The 23,595-nt window shown below is 36.0% G+C and overlaps 1 long non-coding RNA gene across 1 annotated transcript in view; it reads right to left on the bottom strand.

The window, feature by feature from the left end:
* LOC144379717 (uncharacterized) overlaps window positions 1-22,148 on the bottom strand; it is a 35,566-nt gene extending 13,418 nt beyond the window's left edge. The window contains exon 1 of the long non-coding RNA XR_013443063.1: window positions 21,972-22,148. This is a non-coding gene — a long non-coding RNA (uncharacterized LOC144379717). The remainder of the gene's footprint in view (window positions 1-21,971) is intronic.
* Between the last annotated feature and the right edge of the window lie 1,447 nt (window positions 22,149-23,595).

Raw genomic sequence — 23,595 nt, 5'->3', positions numbered from 1 at the left:
TTTGGGTAGTATGGACATTTTAAGAAAATTAATTCTTAGAATCCATGGGCAGAAAATATCTTTCCATTTATTTGTGTCTTCTTCAATTACTTTCACCAATGTCTTACAGTTTTCAGTGTACAGATATTTTACCTCCTTGGTTAAGTTTATTCCTAGGTATTTTACTCTTGTTCATGACATTGTAAATGGGATTTTTTTCTTAATTTCTCTTTCTGATGGTTCATTATTAGTATATAGAAATGCAATCAATTTCTGTTTATTAATTGTGTATCCTACAACTTTACTGAATTCATTTATTAATTCTAAGAGTTTTTTGGTAGGGTCTTTAGGGTTTTCTATATTATCATGCCATTTGCAAATAGTGACAGTTTTACTTCTTTCTTTCCTATCTGGATGTCTTTTATTTCTTTTTCTTGCCTATTTACCATGGCTAGGACTTCCAGTACTATATTCAATAAAAGTGGTGAGACTGGGCATCCTTATATTGCTCCTGATCTTAAAGGAAAAGGTTTCAGCTTTTCACCATTGAATGTGATGTTTTCTGTGGGTTTGATCATGGTGTATAATTCTTTTCATGTATTATTGAATTCAGTTTTCTAATATTTTTGAGGATTTACCCATCTCTGTTCATCGGGGACATTGGCTTATAATTTTTTTGTATTGTTCTTGTCTGGTTTTAATATCAGGATAGTGCTGGCCTCATAAAATGAGTTTGGAAGCATTCGTATTTCTTCAAATTTTTGGAAGAGTTTGAGAAGGATCAGGAACTTAAAAAAAAAAAAAAAAAAGGGAAGTTGAAGTCAATAAATCTAATTGTGGACAACCTGCTTCCCAGGATGAGCTGTAGACACAGCAGTTTCACTTTTGGAGTTAGCAGCAACTCCCTGGAGGAATATTTACGACTATCCGAGGAATATCAGCTGAAGCCACCAAATAGGTGTGAAAGCTCTGTTGAGGTTGAAGGGACCATTTTTCTTCAGAGAGATATAATAATAGATCGCAGTAAAGGAAATAAACTCATTTATTAAAAAAATAGCAAGTTTGTATATTGATATATATGAAAGACTGAGTACATGTAAGAAGAAAATGGATGCCAATAATCCAAGTAAATATTTAATCATCAAAAAACTTGTACTTTTTCCTAATGCTTCAAACCCACTGATTTCTTCCAGTTACTCAGATTCTCTTTGGAGAATTTTTTTTAAAAATGTTAATGCTGATAATTAGCCCTGGTTAAAAAAAAACAGAAGCTAAAAAATAAGCATTGTTATAATGCGTAAGTTGCCCCTAAAGAAAAGAGCAACAATTAGTTTGTCTTGCTTTGTTTTGTTTTTACCTTCATTGAGTATGTCAGTATCATTAAACACAGAAATCTACTGCTTGGTTTGTGACCAGTGGATGCTAATCATTTTACATAAGTTAACAATGATGTTTTATCTACACATACAAATGTACATGCAATTTGGCTTGAGAAGAGGAGAGGCAGTAATTAAATATTTTGAACTTCTTACACTCAAGTATAAATGAAACATTAATAAACTATGCCTATGGTAATAATTTTGGCCGCTTTTACATCATTTTCAGTTTTTTTAAAAACAGCTTTGAAAGATTTAATCTGCTGAGGGCTAAGGCATCAGGCTTTGCAGGTTTACATATAATAAGAAAGACAAAGTGTAAGGGAATGATCTCTCGGTTAGGGGAAACCTTTTATAACTATTACTACTACCCAAGGTTTTCTCTTTTCATAGGATTTTATAGTTTTCTAATGACATTTTAACTTTCTTCATTTGATTTCACAATTACCTATTGAGTTAGGAAAAAAAACATTATTGCCCATTATTCTCCAATGTTCAGAGGAATTATAAAATAGGTGATTTTTCTGGGTTGCTGGAAATGTTATACACCTTAATCAGAATTGTAGTTATAGGAATGTATACATATGTAAAGTTCCATCAAGCTATATATACTTACAATTTATGCAAATTATACCTTAAAAACAATATTAGAAAGCAATATGCTCAAAGTGACAAGTTGGGTGAACTAGAGAGGTTTTCAAATACCATGTAATGATGTTTAAGTCCTATTAAGGAGATGGTCAGTAGAAGCTTCTTGCTGAAATAATATGGCTATTCAGTTAGATAAATAAACAAACTTTCACTGAACTGGTAAGAAATTTTTCTTCCTAAACAAAATGCAAAATAATTTCCTACTCTAATAGTCAATGTCCACATCCTTTTTAGGAATAAGATGATGCACAAAGTGATTTCATTGACTTTTTAATGAAATACCCAATTATATAAGTAGCTGCTCAATTAATAAATAGAACCAAGTTAGTCTTTCCTTTTCTTTCTTTGTGATTTGGCCATTCTAATTCTTGCCCCAGTGGACTACAAAGTTGGTCATGAAGCAACACTTAATTGTTTTGCCTACGTAAATTACATGAATTTACAACTCAGTTCTTTAGAATTAACCTGGAGAAATTTGGAGAACATGTTAGCCTCAGTATAATGAGACATCTGCAGGTTTATGGTAGTGGGGGTAGAGAGAAGAGGGTTGACAGACACTTCAACATTTACTTCTCTGTGGCTTTGTAAGGCAGAGGTTATTGAAAACTCAAATCCATTTTCTGGTGCCCGCGTTAACATATTGGCTACAGCTCTATTTTGCAAAACATGACATAAGTAACTTGAGCACACAGACGTATTTTGGAGAGATTACAGAGTTACTGGCTACAGCTGACATAGGTTATCATGTCCAAGTGTAGTCCAACCACACCTAAGATACAGAAGAGTCACATAAAAACATGCCTCATACATTACTAACGCCACTCATACAGATCTGGTAGGACTTTAGCACTGGAACTAATGTATTTTGACCAGGGTTAGCAATCCTCTACACCAAAAAAGTACAACTCTTTATAAATTGCCTCTCTTTATGCATACCATTACTTAGAGAGTATTAGTGCTATATTCAGGCACAATATGGGCTATCTCAAAGAAAATAAAGGAAGAAGGAGCTCACCTTGGGATTCTAAAGGCCAACTTAATTCAGATGACTTCTAGCCCTCTTGAGTAGATAGTAAAAAAATTCATCTCAAGATAGCATGCGTATGGAATTACCTATTGCGTCTTCATTGATATTTCATTAGGAATTTCTCCTAGACGGAAGTGTAATGTCTAGAAGTTATTGAGCTTCCTTGATTTTTTTAATTAATAATTACAAATCCCAACAATCAAAGGACAGAGTAAAATTATGAACTTTTTTATGGTTCACACATACTGTCATTTTGGTGTGTTGGTGTGATTTGAAATAATTTTAGTGAAATGAATCAGGCCTTCCTGCAGTTCTTTTGCTTCTCATAACAACAAAAATAAATGAAAGACACTTAGATTAATTATTCCTTTCTATAACTGATGAGATATTCGTGTACACAGAAGCAGTGTTGTGTAGAGAGAGCAAGCAGGGCAGGATGGCACAGAGCCACAGTCACTGACAGAATCACAGTCACTTGACCAATTTTATTTCAGTTTACTATGTGTGTGTGTATGTGTGTGTGTGTGTTGTGTGTGCATGTACACACAACATGATTTTTGTCTCACGCTGACCCTATCAGGCATCTTCTTTTGAGTCTTCCTCAAAATGTTGACATGTTGAAACATCCATACATTTCAAGGGGATATCAGCTAAATGAGGATTAAATGGCAATCTTAAGTTGAATAAGATAAGGCTTGTATATAGTGCTGGCATCTGAATTAACTCCCTTGGGCATTTTTTGGTTTTTTTTTTTTATGCAATATTGGGACTGTGGCCTCTCTGCTTAGTTTTTCACTTCACATATGCTTATGTAAAGTTTAGCAAGAACAGACAATTATTTCTAACTTAGAACATCAGAATGATAAAAACTGTAATATACAGTTAGAGATATTATTTTCTCCAAGGCAGAAAAACTTACTGGTGTAAACTAAAAAACCACATTTCCTCGGCTTTTGTCTTGAAGTAGAACTGACAGCCATGAGTTAAGGAAATAAGTATGGGAAAGGATGCAGGGGAATATAAACCAAGAGAGAAGAGACATGTAGTACCTATGAATTACAACTTGGTGTGGTCAGCATTTTTATTTGTAGAGATAGTCTGACTATGTATTTTCTGTACATAAATAAATACGGTCACAGTACAGGTAAAATATTTATAAATTACTTGTCAGATGCAAGTACTTATTTATATTTGATTTTTACTGCCTCTAGCAGCACCCCAAGGCACTTGAAGGAAATTAAAAACACAAGTTAGTTCTAGCTGTATCTGTAATAAATTCAACTTCATAAAAATAATTAATCCTGCATCTGAAATGTAATTTTGGTAGGTTGACTTGCTTTTCTAAATAATAAATATAAGTAACCAGTGAAATACTGTTTAGAAACATCCAGGTTAAGGTGGTAGATTACAACTGTATCATTTAATTTCCCTCCCATAGAATCTAACAAAATGAGAAAAGCAAAACAAAACAAAAGCCAATCAAAAATGTTCACCCACAGCCACAAAACAAGAACAAGAGAATAACATCATGCAATCTAATAAACTAGTACAAAGAAAGAAATGTTTCCAGAGGGGAAGGAAAAATGTACAAAAACAAATCAGCTCCCAACCATGCCCTCATCCTTAGAAAGAGCTTGTAAATACTCCTTAATACCATGTAAATGGCATAAAGAAAATTCAATTTTTTCTTTTGATTGAACACTGGTGGAAAGTGCTCCAGAGGAAAAGTGGATGAAGTTGGGAAAAATGAACTACAGGGGACCTCTGATAGAAGTAAAGGCTCCAGGGTTACACAGTGAATGGATCCTACCCTATAGTATCTTCCACTAGGTAGCATGACTCTAGAATAGAGCCGAGGGCAGAAGGCAGAGGAGTTAGAGCCCTGGGTTCTAATAAAGATTACATGCCACTTCATCTGAGCTGTCCCCTGTGCATGACCACCTCCCCTCCTCCCAACCATCTGGCTGCAGAATATTAACCAGAACATGAAATATTCAGCTTTTAGACTCTAGCTTGGAGGAACAAAAGGATGGGTCCAGAAAATACAAGATAGTGTTAGGCACTTGAATTTTTAAGGGAAATTAGGTATTCGAACCCAGCCATTCACATGTAAGCAAGATGAAAAGATAAGATTCCATCTTAAAATAAAATATGAATACATCGCTTAAAAGTGGAAGAAAATTCCTCACAGTTGCTGCGCTCTGTAAAATGACTCATTAAGAACACAAATTCAGTAAATCGGGCACTTAAAGACAAGTTTTTCTTTCAGCTCCAAGACCCACCATTATTCTGAAGGAGGTCAGTGCACCTGCAGATCAGCTCATCTCCAGTCCTCTCCACATTTCTATGCTGAATCAGCACCCACCTTCACAATCTTAAATTCCAATATTCTATTCACATCGCAATAACCCTATCCATCTGGGTTCCCATTATTCTTAGTCTTCCATTTCCTGCCTCTGTCTTTTCTCTAACCTATCATCCCCTTGCTCTAACTTCCTTCCCTAACCGGTACAGATCCTATGGGAACCATGATCTTAATCACCAACGCTATTCTCCTAGAAATACTGTCTCTCTTGGTTTCTGTGAGTCTACCTTTTCTTGGTTTTGCTCTCTAGTGTCTCCTGTACTGGAACATTTTTCCACCATTACTCCTAGAGGTGAGTCTTCCCTGGGATTTCAACTCTGCACGCTTCTTCCCTCTCCATATGTATCAGTTTGCTTTTGTTGCTGTAATAAAATGATTACAAACTTAAGACACAGATTTATTGTTTTATAGTTATGGAGGTCAGAAGTCCAAAACCAGTTTCATTGGGCTACAGTCAAGGTGTTAGCAAGGCTGGTTTCTTCTGTATTTTCTGAGGGAAGAATCCGTATCCTTTCCTTCTCCAGTTTCTAATGGCCACCTGTGTTTCTCAGCTTGTGGCTCCTTCCTCCGTCTTCAAAGAGCAAAACTTCAATCTCTGTTTCCATCATCACACTGCCTTCTCTGACTTTGATTCCTCCTGAGTCTCTTTTATAAGGAGCGTTATGTCAGGCCCACCAGATATCCCAGGATAATCTTAGTTTTATCTTAATCTTAAATCCTAATTTAATCACGTCTGCAAAGTCCCTTTTGCATTTAAGCTAATAGTCACAGATCTCGGGGATTAGGAAGTAGATATATTTGGAGAGGGTACATTATTCAGACTATCATATGATCCATTGTTCCTGAGATTTTAATTCCAAAGTCTTTTAACTATAACTCCTATACTAAAGATTCTCTAAATTAGTTTCTGCTATTGAGCAGAATAGAGCTACGCAAAGTAGCTAAGCAATAGACCAACCTCTCCAATTCCTCCATGTGAGTATTCCAGACACCTCAAATTCAAAGTATCCAAATAGTTACCAGTCTGTCTTTTTTACATCTTATCTTAATACAATTGTCCTTTCCTTTCTCATATATTTAAACTTGTCCTTCAACCTGCACCAGTTTCATTAGGATGTAACCATAATTAAGGGGCCCCATTGTTCCGTTTTCATCTGCTTCCTCAAAAAAGCCTCTCCAATGTCCTCTGACTAGGTGAAACTTCTCTATTTTATGCTATCTATAAACATTATAAGCATTATTAACCAGCCCATCTATAGTACTTAACACATTAGAATTTTACACAGAAATATAATTTTATTTCAATTTCTTAGTCTATTTTACTCATCTGTTTCCTCCACTAAACTATAAGCTCCCTGAAGGAATAAAGCATGACTATTCTTACATAATAGCGTATTTCACTAACTTTACAGAGGTCCTGGGGCTTAGAAGACACTCAGAAAATACTTGTTAAGTGAATGGATGATAAAGTAAATCTGTACTCTGCCAGGAACTGTGGCGGGTGTTTGAGAGAAAATAATAAGCCATCTAAACAGAAGCAGGTCCCACTATTTTTTGAAACCCTTCTTTAGTAGTTTTGGGTTAATTTTGATGAGCATGGAAGTTATTGAAGTTTATTTTTATAGTACCTTTCCCTAAAAAATAAGTGCATAAGCAAGACTGGTTTCTTTTTACTGACATGCAGAAATGGCTTTAGATCGAGTAAGGCAATTTTTGCTCCTGGGCCAACATTTCCATCTTTTGAAAGGGACATGAAAGACAATGCCACTATAGTAAATATTACTTTTTCATAATTTATGGAATCCCTTGTCTCAGTGGTTAAAGTTTCCTAAGAGCTGGAGTTGTGATTAGCAATAAACAGTCTTGCCATTTTTTGATGGTCACCTGACTTTGTGGTAGGGAACTGGGAAGAGAAAGGTGACTTTCATTTTTACCCTACTTTCCAGTAACCCCAAAATTGTGACACAAGGTCTTCTAATTTGATTGTGTGGATAGCATGAGTACAAAGAAAAACAACTGCCCCTAACTTATGTAGCTTTAACTTAAATAATGCTCAAGATCACCACAAAAGAATGCAATCATAGCCTTTTCCTGATAATTAAACTTGCTAAAAATTTTAATTTCCTATCTCCATTCATCCTTCTGAATAATTGGAAAATACAAGCTGAAAATTTCATTTATCATGTTTTTTTATTGAAAATTAGTTAGCAACAGATAAATTAGAGTAGATAGGAAAGAGAACTGCAGACATCAAAGACCTCAAAAAGTCAGAAAGAACTCCTTTCTGGAATCAGATTTCATGATATAGGAAATATCCTACATGGCAAATATGGTTACTTCTAATAATAAATCTGTCAATGGCAGTCAGAAATACCATTTCCACAATATTTGCACAATGTTTATTTGCCTATTTTATACATATGAACTCCTTGAGGTAAGGGTATCCAATTTCCTAAGCGGGAAATTGATCTACTGATTTATAATATGTTTTCTGTTTATGAGTACAATTCAACCTCCACTCCTGTAATGTTTCAAGTACAATTCACAATCTTGAGCAGCTAGTGGCAAGGAACAAATAAGAATCACATCTGAAGGGACGCCTGGGTGGCTCAGTTGGTTAAGCGTCTGCCTTTGGCTCAGGTCATAGTCCCAGGGTCTTGGGATCGAGCCCTGCATCGGGGTCCCTGCTCAGCAGGAAGCCTGCTTCTTCCTCTCCCGTTCCCCCTGCTTGTGTTCCCTCTCTTGCTGTCTCTCTCTCTCTGTCAAATAAATAAATAAAAATCTTAAAAAAAAAAAAAAAAAAGAATTACACCTGAAAATCTCTATGTCCTCTGAATGGGGTCTTGATAGAACTTCTAGCACCCAGCCAACAATGGGGCTTTACAATCTCTAAAGCCTCCTACTCTCCTTCATCATTCAAGATGGTATACTTAAGGGCCTCTACATCATTTCACTACTGCTTGGTATTTGAAGAACACAATCAAGATTTATTTATTGATAATGTGGAACTGCTTGAACTTGACATTAATCTAGTGTTTACTTCCCTCTTCCTACCTACCAGACTAAGAATTCAGCAAATGGCATTCTGTCTTTGTTTCAAAACTAGTAAAACCCTTATTATTCCCTAGTTAGGCAGTAAGATTTTACTGTAAGACCTGCTGCAGCTTCCCATTGATAAATCCTGTTCTTTAAAATGGTGAAACTCACAAGGCTCAGGGGCACCTTTCGTTTTCAGCATCTAACCCATATGAACATTTGAAGAGGTTTGACTAAAGATAATAAGGTGATATTTCTTTTTTTCCTGGCTTTTCAAATTGGAATTAATAAATGATGTCTTTAGTTGATTAAATCTTAAAGCCAATTAATACCAAAGAGTCCTTGTGAAATTAGTCAGATTCCATAATTTGAAAGAAATTTGTACATGTGATAGCACAATTCAATATTTATAAAGGTTTTTCTCTATGACTGAAGAGATACCTGTTAATGGGTTTCTAAATAAGGAGATTCAGTAATTATCACTTAAACAACTCATTATCTATTTCAGAATTATAATAGTCAAGCTCTTTATCATTTTGAATTCAGATTTAGAAGAGAGTGAAGAGAAACTGTGGTCACTCTTCTTTTCATAAAGGTGGCCCACTACTTTATGTCACTCTTCCAAAGGTATGATGGAGTAATCAGGGAGGTTGTTTTTGCTTTTGCAAAAAGGCCTTCATTTAAATTCCCTAAGCCAGTACCGAGTTTTTTTCAACTCTATTTTCATCCTTTTCCCCCTGCTGCCACCTCATTGTTTTACAAGTAATGATAAACGTGATAATGAGTAATGACATCTATTCATGGAAAATGTGAAAGGTCTGAAGTTACAGTACTTTTCATTAGGAAAATGTGTCTCTCGCAGAGTCAGGCACTTTGACTTAATCAGCCCAGCTCCAATTCTGTAAAAGAAATGAATTTTCCTTAAATTTCATAGAGTCCCTGTTTCTTCCTTCCCTCCTACCACCACTTCAGTCCTATTAACTACACAAGATTTTTCATGGTGTTTAAGTGTAAAGAAATATTTCAACTCTTATTTTTATCCATTAAAATGCAAATGATGTAGGGCTTTCTGATTGTTTAATCCCCTGGGAGCTTTTGGATATGCAACATCGAGTACATGTTTTCAAAGTGAATTCTTCTATATCCTTCATCTTCTCCCTTCCAATATGCAGGACACAGTGAATGATTAGTGTTAAGCCAGGAAAGCGAGATGTACGTAGAGATTAAAAATGACCTTGCTTTCTTTGTCTCTTTCTTTGGGACTAGCTGTATGATGCACAGAAGCCATTTTAGAAACTTGAGGTTGCACTCGTTATTTCTATAGCTCTTGCATATCAGAATTTCAAACTATTGATCTCTAAGTTGCTGTATGTTACTTGAACTCCGACTAAAAAACTACCTGTGTAATTAATGTAAGAAAAAAGATCTACCACAAAAGTCTGCGGGTTTAGAAATAGAGAAATAGGGATTTTTGTCAGTTTGACTTGCAAAGAGAAGAAGAGTTGTTAAATATTCAAATAACAAGTATTTACTCCTACAGATATAGCTTATCTATATAATAACAAATATATGTATAATGAAATACATAATACTACCAAAATAAAATGTAAATTTCTACAAAAAGAATGAAATCAATGTATCTGTAGCACAGAGTGGGTAAGAATTTTTAAAAAGATAATATATATCTTTTTTATATTTACCAATCTGTATATCTGATATGTATATTATATATGTACATCCCCGTAGCAAATTTTAGGTGTTTTTTAATATTGCGAAGAAATAGATTAGCCGGTATTACAAAGCCTGTGTGTGCTGGAGTCTACGCTTCTGAGATATGTGATGTGTAGTTTGCTGTATTTATAGCCCCTCCCTTTCCAACCATTGTGTTCTCAACCCATTTCTGTACATGCCCTTTATTTCCAGGTGACATTTTTAGTCATTCAAAATAGAAAATAGGGGCACCTGGGTGGCTCAGTCGGTTAAGCATCTGACTCTTGATTTTGGCTCAGGTCATGATCTCAGGGTCCTGGGATGGAGCCCCATGTCGGGCTCCATGCTCAGCGGGGAATCTGCTTGAGGATTCTCTCTCCCTTTCCCTCTGCCCCCCCAAAATAAATACATACATCTTTAAAAAATAATAAAAAATAAAAATATATCATATATATGTGATATATCATATATAAGTACATATGTATGATTTATTATTATTTAGATGATATAGGTACATATATTATTTTTACTTATGTAAGTATACATATATGTAATAAATAATATATGGACACACACAAAGATATATATATATATATATATATATCTCAGTCAGCTTCTTAACTTTCACTGAGTGATATCAACGTGCCTTTTTAAAATGACCTACCTGTATCCAAATAGCCCCTTCTACAAACTCAAGACCATTCATCTTTAGTACCTTCCCTTTCTCCTCTCTCTTCCAGGAATACTTCCCTCCCAGGCCACACATGTCTTCTAGACTTGGCTTTCCTTGGCTCATTTCATGCTTCATCAAAATGTACCTATTTTGTGTCTCAGATCTTCAGGTTCTCAGTCAGTATTATAAACTAATCTACTTCCCACATTCATATTTGCATATATCTACATATTATTCCATGTACATTATAGAGGGAAGATCTTTAAAACTACAAATCCACTGTCATAGTAAGAAAGTCAGGCAGGCTAGCATATAAGATATTGGTATTTAGTACCTTGATGAGCCCTTTTCTGGCTTCTTGAATTGCCTAATATAATTAGCTTTCAGCACTTTCAGGAAGTAAGATCTACTTTGAATTGCAGATATTCAAGAAACATATTCCCACACCCATGGTGGCCACAGCCAAGCCAACAGGCATATCAATTGTGGCTCTTTGGGGGAAGAATGTATCAAATGTAGGTTCTTGGATCTGACTAAAATATTTCCTTTTCCCTCATCTTGTTTTCATTATAACTATTAGCTGTCAAAAACAAAATAAATTTTCACCTAAATTACTTTTGAGCATAATACTCGTTTTTTGCTCTTAACAAGTAATGCCTGAGTATAACCATTATCAACAAACTCCTCTTTTCTATCTCTGGACCAGATTACAGGAAAGCTTTTCTACTTCAGAACCATGTGACTATCTTGTAGTCACTTTACTTCCCAGACAATAAATAGTAATCTCAGTAAGTGTTTACCTAAATAAGTTTGTGACCATTTGAAGACCCACTATGTAAAGATCTCCACAAATTCTCTGCCTGTCTAAAAATGACACTTCAAAGGAGGCTTTTGGTTCAATTAGCCTCTCAGACCCCAAACATTACTTCTTCTAGCTTTAAAATGCTTCCCTTCTTTTTGGATGGAGAAGATGGTAAGGTAGTTTCATTTATCTTAGTCAAAAGATTTTTGGGGACCACTTGACAAAGGGAACAATGCTGCCTGCTTACCTTCTATCTGAGGAATTTTACAAAAGTATTGGAAAATTAAGTTCTTAATCTATAAAGATTCTTATTCAAATAACTACTTGATTCAATAACGCAAATTTAATTGCTCCTAGAGTTTGAAAAGCATTGTTTTTATAATACGGTAATTACTTTAAACTGGTTCATATTATAAGCCATTCAAAGGCTTTAAGCAAAAACGAAATGGATTATATCTGTAAAAGTAGCAACTGGCCTTGAATGTAAATTTAGTCTTAAATAAATTATATGCTTCAATTTAACAAATATTAAACATTTACATAAAATTACATAGTATATTGTTTTACTTATTCTCTTCCTTATTTAATTTATCAATTCAGATTTTTTTTTAGTACAACAGTTTAACTCTGTGCCTATGTCATTTCAGCATGAAAAGTAGGCTCCATGGAACAAATAAGTAGAACAAATTTCTATTCTTCATAAACAAGTAAGAGCTTTCATAATACATTAGAATCTTCTAGAAACAAATTATGCCTTTCCTATTAATAGGTCCAAAGATGCAAGGATGAAGAGGAAATTAAAGTTTCCTAAAAATTAGCTCTTATACCTCATAAGCCTAGAAATGTGATCCAATGTTCTACAGCAAGAGATTTGTAGAGGATTCATAATAGAGAAAGCCATAGAAAGCAAAGCACTTAAAAAAAAAAATTAACTTGCCAAAATTTCAAAAGCCCTTCTGACACTTACCAGTGCCATAGGAGTGATGCATTTACTGGAACTATGCATTCATAGTCTGAAGAAATATAGTAATACTACATGGATTTCTGATGTATTAAAATCTTCCCCTTTGCTAGAGTTTTGAGGCCAATTAATGCAGATTAGGTTTGCCTGAGCTTGTCACCCTAAAAATCTCCTGTCTACATTTAGTTAGTATTATATTTTTTTAAACTAAAAGCTAAGTTCTTTTGTAATTGTTCACAATTCACTTTACCTCTCAAAAAAAAAAAATATATATATATATATGGGTGTCCCTCGGCTGGAATGGTATCGTTCATGTCTTTGGCACTAGCCGACTGCATTAGAACCATACCGTGAGTGCTCCTGGTGCGGGCAGCGCAGTGGTCATCATGACTAAATCAGGAAACCAAGCCATTAACTGGCTCTGCGACCCTGGGTCACTCATCTCACCTTTTGAGGCTTCTGGTGCTTCTCACATAAAATGAGGTAATTATACTCTTTCTAAGATACATTCCAGGTATAAAATCCCATGGTACTTCATTAAGGAAGCAAGTAGAGGAAGGGAGTACTGTGAACATGAAGGAAGGAGGAGTATCCAATTCAGAGCACAAACTGCCAGATCTTTGGCAACACTATTGATGTGTTTGAAAACCAGAGGGCTGTTCGTGACAAAGCCTGCAGAAACAGAAAGAAAGAAAGATCTCTGAAGATAGGATGGTGTGGATCCAGATTTGTGAGTCTGATGCTTTCCTTTACTGAATGCATCATCCAACCATGGGCAGCCTGGGTGACAAAAAGCCTCGAGTGTCAAAATTAAGTGAAGACACACCTGTCAAAACAGGTGAAAATTAGGAAAATCCCTAGAAATAAGAAGACAACAGAGAGGTGATTCGAATCTCTGAGCAACAAGGGGATAGGCTGAAAAAGCAGCAATGGAAAGATGTAAGAACAGGGTAGATAGATAAGCAGCTGTATGTCTTGGGGGTGGGGAGTGGGACAAATCTGTAGATTGATTCCAGGCAACTAAGCACCATAAATAAAAGAAAACTCCAATCTTTAGAAGCATATGATGAAACTAGAGTTGCTACAATATGTTATCTATAATATGCACATTTTAACCCCAAATTAATCTATATACAAAAAAAAAAACCAGGAATATATGAATTTATACTCAGGAAAAGGAGTCAGTCAATAAAACAGACTGAATGGTCTCAGATATTGGATTAACAGGCAAAGTTTTCAAGGTAGCTATTATAGGTATGTTCAGAATAAATGAATATGGTTAAAGCATTGAAGGAAAATATTGATGAATAAACAGATAATCTAAACAGAAATTATAGAAAATTATAGTTATTAAAATAAAAACTTCCCTGGATGGGCTTGATAACAAAATTGGACATGGCAGAAGAAAGAATTAGTGAACCTGAAAATAAATCAGTATAAACTACCCATTTTGAAGAGTAGAAAGAAAAAAGATTAAAGAAAAATGAACAGTACCTCAGGATATGATCTATCTTGAAGGATGTTCTGTGTGCACCTGAGAAGAACGTGTATTCTGCTGCTGCTGAATGGAATGTTTTGTATATGTTTGTTAGGTCCATTTAGTCTAACATGTGGTTCAAGGGCACTATCTACTTATTTTTCTTGTCTGAATGATCTACCCGTTGTTGAAAGTAGGGTATTGAAGTCCTCACTATTATTTTATTGTTGTATATTTCTCCCTTCATAGCTACTGGTGTTTGTTGAATATATGTAGGTACTCCAGTGTTCATATAGATTTATGATTATTATCCTCTTAATAAATTGATCCCTTTATGATGACCCTCTTCAAGACTTGTTATCATTTTTGGCTTAAAGTCTATTTAGTCTGCTAGGAGTATAGCTGTCCCTGCTCTCCTTGAGTTTCCATTTGCATGGAATATCCTTGGCCATTCTTCACTTTGAGCTTATGTGTGTCCTTAAAGCTTAAGTGAGTTTCTTGTAGGTAGCATAAGGTCAGGTCTTTTTTTAAGTGCATCCAGCCACTCTATGTCTTTTGATTGACTAATTCAATCCATTTACATTTAGCAAATTATTGATAGGTAAGGACTTACTAATGACATCTTATTAATTGCTTTCTGGATGTTTTATAGTTCCCTGTTCCTTTCTTCCTCTCTTGCGGCCTTCCTTTGTGGATTTTCTGCAGGTGTATGCTTTGATTCCCTTCCCTTTATCTTTTGTAAATCTATCATTGGTTTTCCGCTTTGTGGTTTCCATGAGGCTTACATAAAACACCTTATAAATATAGCAGTCTATTTTATGCTGGTAACAACTTGTATTGCATACAAAAACTTTATACTTTTACTCTCCCCTTTTATGTTTTTGATGTCACAATTTACCTTTTATCATATTGTGTATTTATTAACAAATTATTGTAGCTATAGTTCTTTTAATACTCTTGTTCTTTAACCTTTATACTAGAGTTAAGTGTTTAACATTCCACCATATTATAGTATTAGAATATTCTGAATTTGACTCTATACTTACCATTACCAGTGTGTTGTATATCTTCATATTTTTTCATGTTACTAATTTCAGGGGATCCATGGGTGAGGTGTTCCCAGTGGCTCATGGGCGGGCTTCTTGTTGGAGTCCATGATGCAATTAGTAGGATCCATATCCTTTTATGCCCTCCAAGAGTCCTATCCACTGCGCTTCCAGGTTTTTTCCACAACACCCCCCGCATCATGTAGCTCATGATTCAGAATCTAGATGGGGTAAGAGAGAAATCATCCCCTTTGGCAAAATCTAGCACAGCTGGGGAAGCTGAAAGCTCTCTCACATGTTCTCCCTTTTCCCTGTGGGACAAACCATGGGCCAAGAAAATCTCTCTTGGCCCTGAGATGTGTCACCCTGGAGGAAGGGAGGTGTGGGTAAAGTAGAATTATTCTTCTTAACCCACTCCTATGAATATATATATATATATATATTTTGCTCCAACAATGTGCTGGAACTTCTCTGGAAACCTGGACTTCCACAAAGGCCTTCTTGTCCATGGGTGATTGTCTAAGACAGTGTTCTCCAGGGGTTCCTGGACCGCAGCTGAAGGGCAAGAACTAGTTCATAAATCACTACACATTCCGCAGCTAGGAACAATGTCTGTCTGCCTATTGCCCAATGCACAGTTGGGCATGACTCCTGCCCATGTCCCTTGGCATATGGTGCTGAATTCCATAGCTCCCACCAAGGCACTTTGATTATGGATGGATGCTGAATTTTTGTTGTTGAGGTGGGGAACAAAAACAAGGTATGTCTTCTGCTACCATGATGGTGATGCCACTCTGAGTCCAGGGATTTCATTGAGGGCTGGTCACATTGGCACTTTCTCCCTACACAACCAGCCATGATTTCCAAAGTTCCAGACTCCCAGAAGAAAAGCAGGTATTTACTATGAATCACATTGTTTGCACAAATAATTTAGGTAAGCTGGTACAGCGGGGCTTAGTGCCTAAGGCATGCAAAACAGTCTTATTATTTAGTAACAGGGAAAATTCCAAAGTCAAGTTTCCATGTGCCAGCCTCACAAACAAATTCTTCAAAGAGCAACACCAGACCTGCTATCTTAACTCCTTCCTACACAGGCACCCTGGCACCATTTCTACACCCAGCTGAGCTATTTCCTTTCCTCAGCTACAGTTGAATCTGGTTTGGATTTTATTCCCAAAATTTGCAGAAATAGCCTCATTACATCCTCTGCAGAGAAACCAGGCACCAGCCAACTAGGTCCATCTCTTCAGATGTCTGAGTTTCACTTCCACAAATCTCTTCCTTAAAGCTTTTAAATGTTAGTAATTTCAACCTTTTCTTTGTTCATCTAGACCTAGGAGTGATCACTGCTTCCTGCAATTACTATTTCTCTATTTTATGTTTTTAGTGTTTCTTTTTCTTTTTGAGTTACACTGTTAACAATTTGATACTTAGCTTTAAAATATTTATATTCATATTAAGTTATATCTGTTCTGATAACGACTGTGCTTTTTGCTAGACCCTGACTGATACAAAAGCAAAGACCATCTTCCTTTGGCAGAGGTGGTTGACAAGCAAGAACCAACAGGATTTATTGATTCATTACTCATTATTCTCCCTTTTTGGTACCAGATTTGGGCATGAGGCAGCTGCGGCAATAGCCACAGTTTGCAGCCCCTAGCTGCAAATTGACTGACCCCTGATGACACTGGTGGTGGGTGAACTTGAAACAAAATTTGAGTAGCAGCCTCCCCAGATCCCTGTTCTCCAGTTCTTCAGATGATAGTTCAAGTACTTATGAAGCTTCTTCCTCCTTGTAACATCTAGAGTGATTTCTGATTCCTGGGCTAAATTTTGATAGATACATGGGTACACAGGCTATTTATCACAAGACTAGAGAAAACCACATATTCAGTGGTGAAACTTTAGAAAGGTTCCCCATAATATTACGTATGAGATGAGTGTGTTTGCTCTCACCATTTCGCTTCTGCATTGTATTAGAGGTACTAGATCTGAACAAGTAAACAGAACATGATGAGTAGAAACAAAACACACCTGTAATTGTTTGCAATTCATATGAGTATCTACATAAAATCCTCAAATACAGCTTCTATGGAAAATTTAAATGTACCAAAAAGGTTCCTGGAGCCAAACTGCATTTGTCATATTGTACTTGATGCTGCCCTGTGTCTACTTTCATAAGACAAAAATATAAACATTTGAAATACTTTTGTGAGCTTCCCCTCCCCAAACTATATGAAATTATACTCAAAATAATCAATAACTTAGGAAATCTGGTAATGTTTGCCTTTGGATGATTACAGTTGAGTGGATAGGGCCTTGAGCTAATTGCACAAAAGGGATTCTATCTATAAATTGGTCAACTAGCTTGTTTCACTAGAACACAGTTTAAAAAACAACAACAAAACAATTCTCCAATCACCTTGATTTTCAGAACAAGCATCATCTTGGCTTTTGTGGCTTGTTTAATGTAGATGAGCTTTAATGGATAACTTGAAATTGTAGGACCATAAAATTTTATAGACAATGAGGATCAAAAAGGAAGAATCTGTTATGATCACAGTCACTGCTTACAGGGATTTTATCTCAATGCTGTAAATCCTGAAACCTTGCTTTCATCCACAACTTACATATATGGCCATTTCGAAGGTGCATCTCTATGACATTTCCCTGAATTCCCCCAAATAGACATCTCTACAGTTATTCTCTGTAGGTAATTGCAGCTTCCAGAATAACCTCAGGTCACTGAAACAACCTTCCAGAATAACCCCAGTTCAGCAAACAACCTATTATTAGCCAGCTTCCATCATGAAAATCCATCTTGCTACTGCTGTGGAGATGTGACCTTATGACATTGGAGGAGAAAATGCAAAGAGGTATCCGGTGTTTCTCTGTGGTGAAAGCAATGTTGTATGGGCACGTCTTATGAGCCACAGTTATTAAGAATTGGCTTCACCTCTTGCTTTGTTTCATCCTCTTCTGTCTCATGAAACTCTTCTAGGGAGTTACATATATGTTGTGTGACTGTAAATGTATAATATTTGTTCTTAAAATATAAAACTTGGTTTCATCAAATACTTAGTACAAAACTTCCACTGTTCTCCGGTGACCACTGTCTCCATCAGAGTCCGTAAAGAGGTAGGAATCATACCAGTTATAGAACAGAGAAAATTTCACAAGCACTGTCCACTAGGTATAAAGTTGTGAACTAGGTAATCGAAAAACAAAAAAAAGGACACTAACGTACCACAGAGGCAGCAATTGCAGGGAGAAGATACTAACCCTGTGGTTGAAAGAACAAAGGGAAAAGGTTGGAATTATTGAAATTGAGTAACTTAGAAGAAGGTCCTGCACAGCCCAAACTCAGGCCTTTGAGGAGAGGGTAGCGTTCAATACTAGTGTCTCTGAGCTTAGGGAGGAGACCCCAAGGGGCTGGAACCAACACCTCAGAGGACAGGACACTGTTGGCTGATGCTGGTGACTATAGGGTGAAATAATGCGGCATGTTCCACAAGTATTGAAGAACAGCTAACTGAACTTGGCCGCTGCTACACAGGGAAGAACCGTTGCTGCCTATGTTGAAGGAGCATTGCCAAGGTGATGCTCACAGGAACTCCAGACAGACAGGAAGTCAGCAGGGAGTGAGCAGATGGGAAAGTTCCCTTCTCTACAGCTTTCCTGTCTCCCTTTTTGCCCCCTGCTGGCAGAATCTAACCAGGAGGCAGCTGGCCAACAGAAATAAGGGTTTAAAAAATCCCTGCTTCAGCATCCCAAGGTAATTATGCAAGGGTGATTTGGAGCTGAGAGATGATCGCTTAGTCACTGGCACAACCATCCACAGAAGATTCTTCTGAAAGAACTGAAAATGGACTCCTGATTACAGTTACACTGTGGTAAATGGCTCAACGTACGAAGAAGCTTTATGACTCAGCATAGCCTCATGGTTTTAACAGAAGAGAAAGAGATGATAATTCAAATTCTAATCTCTGCTCATTATAAAACACAAGAGGATGCACCATTTATCTCAATGTCTACTTCTGAGTCTTGTTTGAAGAATATTGAACCAGGCAAGAGCAAAAAGTAGTAAAATAAATTTGACATTTATTTAACAGACATAAAAAAGAAATGAAGGAGTTTTGGTTCTCTAAACCAGACCAAATAAAACTAATCTCAAATGATGTTTGTTAAGAATGCACTCACTCTCAGTTCTCTCTCCCCAGGCCAACATACACTAAACAGCTAGAACTTTTTACTTCTGCCTTCACATTTCTGTGCAGGATGGAAGTTTGGCTATATGCATCACAATCCTCTAAAATATGCTTTGTTCTTTAGACAGAAAACTCATTTCTAAAAATTTACTCTAAGGAGATAATCACGTGGCCATGAAATAGATTTAGCCCAAGATCATTCTTATCAGTGTTGTTTAAAATAAAGGAGAGCTGAAAATAAACCTGAAAGTTTATCCATAGGAGCCTGGTTAAGGAAATTATACAAGTAATGAAATACTATGCAATCTATAAACATGACTAGCTAGACAGATCTTTATTAGCATAGAAAGAGTAAGTTACCGAACATTCATTCATTCATTCATTCAAAACCTGAGTACCTGCATTGGCCAATGAACCAAACACTGACAAGGTCCTTGCCCATAAACAACCCTCATTTATGCAAAACTATTATGTAAACTTATATGAATATACATATATATACATACATATATACAAATGTCTGGTGGGATTTCTTCAAAAATATTACAAGTCATTGGCTAAAAATATGGATTTGTCTCTCAGGGATGAGGTTGTAGCTGATTTCTACTTCTGCCTTTGTACTTTTGTATATAGAGCATTAGTATGAAATTATTTTTATAAAAACAATATAGCCACTTTAAAATATGCTACACTTACTCAAAATCTAGGGTACTACATTTTAGCTGAGTTCCCAGTTGAATGTGATTCCTCTTTTGCTCAGAATTACTTTATCATTTGGTTTGTGTCATTCTTGGAAACTTTACATTTTGTTCTAAATGATAATTAGTTTTGGACTTGTCATCTCCCCTTCTAAGATTACAAGTATCTTGAGGACAGTGACACAATCTCATGTAACTCTCCCTTAGAACATTTAAAATAGAGGTTTGATTTTAGTGTATGCTCAGTAAATACTGTGTTGCCTTCCTAATTTCACTCACCATCAAATTGCACTGGGCATTAATCAGAGTAACTGCTTTGCCCATATAGTTTATAGGTAATCATGCGCTACTTATAGCCCATGCTAAGGAGCAGTCTTAGAGAGCTATGTTTTGTAATACATGACTTTAATCCTCCAGACACAGCTGATGGTATTAAGGGTGGACACTTGACCTAAAGGCAACCAGTCCAAAGTGTGGCCACAGACATGAGCTGGAATGAAAATTTGATCAATAGGCTATTCACAAGAGAAAAAAAAAAAATCAAAATGGCTATAAACCTACGAAATAGTTGTTAGCTTCATTAATAATTATGAAAATGCAAGCTAAAACAAAACAGAAACATGCTTTTTTGCCCATTGGATTCTTTTTAAAAAGAAAGTGACAATGTCCCATATTGAAAAGAATAAAGAAAAATGGTCACTTCCATATACCACAGGTGGGGATATAAATGAAGGCTTTTTTCGGATAGCAATTTGACAGCATCTATCAACCCCATTTACATTGTGCTTGTCTTTTGATGTGATGATTCTGCTCCAGGAATACAACTTGCAGAAATATCCCCATGTGCACAGACATGAGGCAGGGATGGCCTTTGTAACGTTCATTAGAGAAACATTTAAAATATTTCTATCATTAGGAAAGAAGGGTTAAGTAAATTATGTTATATCCATACTGTAGAAAGAGAGGCAGGGATTCAATAAAGTTAATAAAATCGAATCCAACATCTTTATCATGACCCACAGTCCTATCTAATCTGACCTCTGCCTCATCTCCTCCCTCTCCCCCCACCACCTAACCTGCTTCAAAGGTCATGGGAATTTGCACTTGCTTATTCCTTTATTTGTATTATTCCTTCTCCAGACATTCTCTTGGCTGGTTCATTCTCTCTAGGATCTCTGCTTAAACATCATCTCAGAATTTTTCCTCACCATCTTGACCTTAACCCCTCTATATCTTATCCCTCCTCATTTTTCTTCATGGGATTGACCAGCTCTCAACATTAAATTTTGAATCACATATTTTTAATTATCCATCTCCTTCATGAGAACCAAATCATCGTGGACAAGGAATTTGTCCTATCTATTGGTTATTACCGAATCCCCAATGCCTAGAATTATATCTTGCAATGAATAACAATGTTAGATTAATTAATTATTTAAAAGGTAAGTGATAGAACTGTATGTTTTAACACGGAGGAATATCTAAGATATATTGATGTTGCTGAAAAAATACAAATGATGTGGCCCTATTTATGTAAAGAACATGTATGTGTATATATGTGTTTGTGAGTGTATGTGATACATGAATGCATATAGATGTCTAGACAAAGAGCTAAAATTATACACATCAAATCGCTATCTGACAAAGAGAGTGTCTATAGGAGGCAAGGAAAAAGAATTTTCACATTTTACTCTTTGTGTATCTACAGTAATTAAATATCTGTATGAGAATAGATTCACAGACTTTTCATAAAAGGAAGCAAAAAAGAAAAAGAAGGGAAAATAATTAGTAACAATAAAAAGAAATAATATTTTTCAGCTCTTGTCTCATAACACAATATTCTAACACTACAGATATGGTAGCTCATTTAATCATCACAACAACCCTGGAGGATCTATTATCATTATTATTATTATTTCCATTAGGAAAAAAGCTTAGGCACAGAAGAATTAAGTAACTTACTCAAGATTTTACAGCCTTGAAGCGGTAGAACTGGGGAAGGAAATGAGGAGGGAAGGAAGGAAAGAAGAGAGGGAGAGTGGGAGAAAGGGAGTAAGGAAGGACTCCTTCATCAGATGATGGATGGAAGATGAAATCTGGCAAAAGAAAAATGGTTGAGGTTGTCAAGACCTGCTATGCAAAACTGCAGGTTATTCAGAAGAGAATGAAAGAGAACGAAGATGTTTAGCTCCTGTCCTGTGATGCTCAGCAATTCCAGAGTTCCCAAGATTCCTTGAGTCAGATTATTCAGCTTTTTCTGAATTTCTACGCATGTGTCTTTACAAAAGCTCTGCAGTACACAACGACTCGAGTAGAGCTCTGTCCTTTGCCTAAATCACATACGTTCCATATAGGAATGTATGTTCTTGACCTACAGAAAGAGGGCCATGTGTCAGAAAATGACCCCCTAGTCTTTTAAAAAAGAGAAATAATCAAATGAAGCTCAATATTGGGCAGCAAAGCATGGACATTTTAGAGATTTTCCAAGAGACCATCAAAATAATCTGTGTGTGTGTGAGTGTGTGTATTCTTAGGTGCTGATCTTTCTGTCTGTCTGTCTTATGCTTATTTGATAGGCCATTTTTTGTTTTTAATCCTGCAGTGTGGTATAATCTAAGTGGGTGTATTTAAGGTAAATTATATGAAAAACACAAAGGAAAAAGAACAATACAAGAGAAAATGTTATAAAAATAGATATGCCTCACATTAAGTTAAAATGCTTCTTCTTAATTTTCTTACTCAACACTTCAATGCATCATGATAGCTTACATTATGCACTGCATTTTATTTTCTTTCGAGCTTCTCCATGTGATGAAGGAGAAATCATGGGTAAGCATTTCAGAGAGCTCTGGTATTGTCTCCTTCTATCTCTTTATCTATTAAAATAATAGTTCACTTATTTCTATTAAACTGATATTGAGTCATTCTTGTAATCCTCCTATCATAAGATTTTATCATCTTTAAGGTTTCATTTGGGATCTGAGTGAGATTGACCACTGTAGTCATCATAATCTTTTAATTAAAAGCCCTGTGTCGCATTTACCCATAAATGAACCCTAACCACGTTCACTCAGTCCACCACTGGTGTTATGTTACAGAGAACTCCACTTTACTGACAATTTTGAGACTACCTTGCGGTTTTTCTGCTTCAGAGCATGAGGTTTATCACTTGTGAATCATGATTAAATCTGAGCGTAAATGATTACAAACGCACGAATGGCAAAGGTTGGCTTTCACAACTCAAAGCGTCTACATATAAAGAACTGCTCTTTTTAGAGCAAACTGAAAACAACAAAAAACAAGGTATCATATCTCATTTGTAGATTTTGTTCCTTCCTCTGAAAGAGACTGAAAGATTAGGTCACACTGTCCTATGAAACCATATTCTCTCTTACACTGAGGCAAGGATATGATTTAAGTGTGCTCATCGCCACAGCTATGCCTTTTATGCTGTGAGCTATTGAAACATGAATACTTCACTAATTCTTTGCAACTACTAGACTGTAAATCAAACATGCCACTTAGTAAATGACCTTCTTCATTTCTGTTTCTTACTGAAGATCCCTAGCTGTTTGTGGGTACTACA

The sequence above is a fragment of the Halichoerus grypus genome, chromosome 1 (genome assembly GCF_964656455.1).
Source record: "Halichoerus grypus chromosome 1, mHalGry1.hap1.1, whole genome shotgun sequence".
NCBI lineage: Eukaryota > Metazoa > Chordata > Mammalia > Carnivora > Phocidae > Halichoerus > Halichoerus grypus.
The sequence above is the reverse complement of the archived record's forward strand: the minus strand, read 5'-3'. Positions and strand labels throughout refer to the sequence as shown.